Here is a 265-nt window from a genome sequence, read left to right as displayed (position 1 = left end):
AATTCTAAAAAAAAAAAATATTAATTGAAGCTAAAGACTTTTTATGCTGTTGAATGTAGAAAGGAGTAGAGGTGGCAAAGAAAGAGTAAAGGATGCTCGATTGCTGGTCAGTGCTGACGGGTGACGGCATAGTTAAATTAATAAAATCGTGTGGACTTAGCTTTTTATTTATTTTTAGAAGAAAGAACAAAACAGAAGACGTTGATGGCAAGCTAGGCTGCTACTGAGGGAGGTTAGACTTGGAACAGGGAAGAAATTGCGAAGA

Source organism: Theobroma umbraticum, unplaced genomic scaffold, assembly GCF_002168275.2.
Source record: "Theobroma umbraticum cultivar Fairchild unplaced genomic scaffold, ASM216827v3 scaffold_130.0, whole genome shotgun sequence".
Taxonomy (NCBI): Eukaryota; Viridiplantae; Streptophyta; class Magnoliopsida; order Malvales; family Malvaceae; genus Theobroma; species Theobroma umbraticum.
This window is presented reverse-complemented; position numbering follows the sequence as displayed.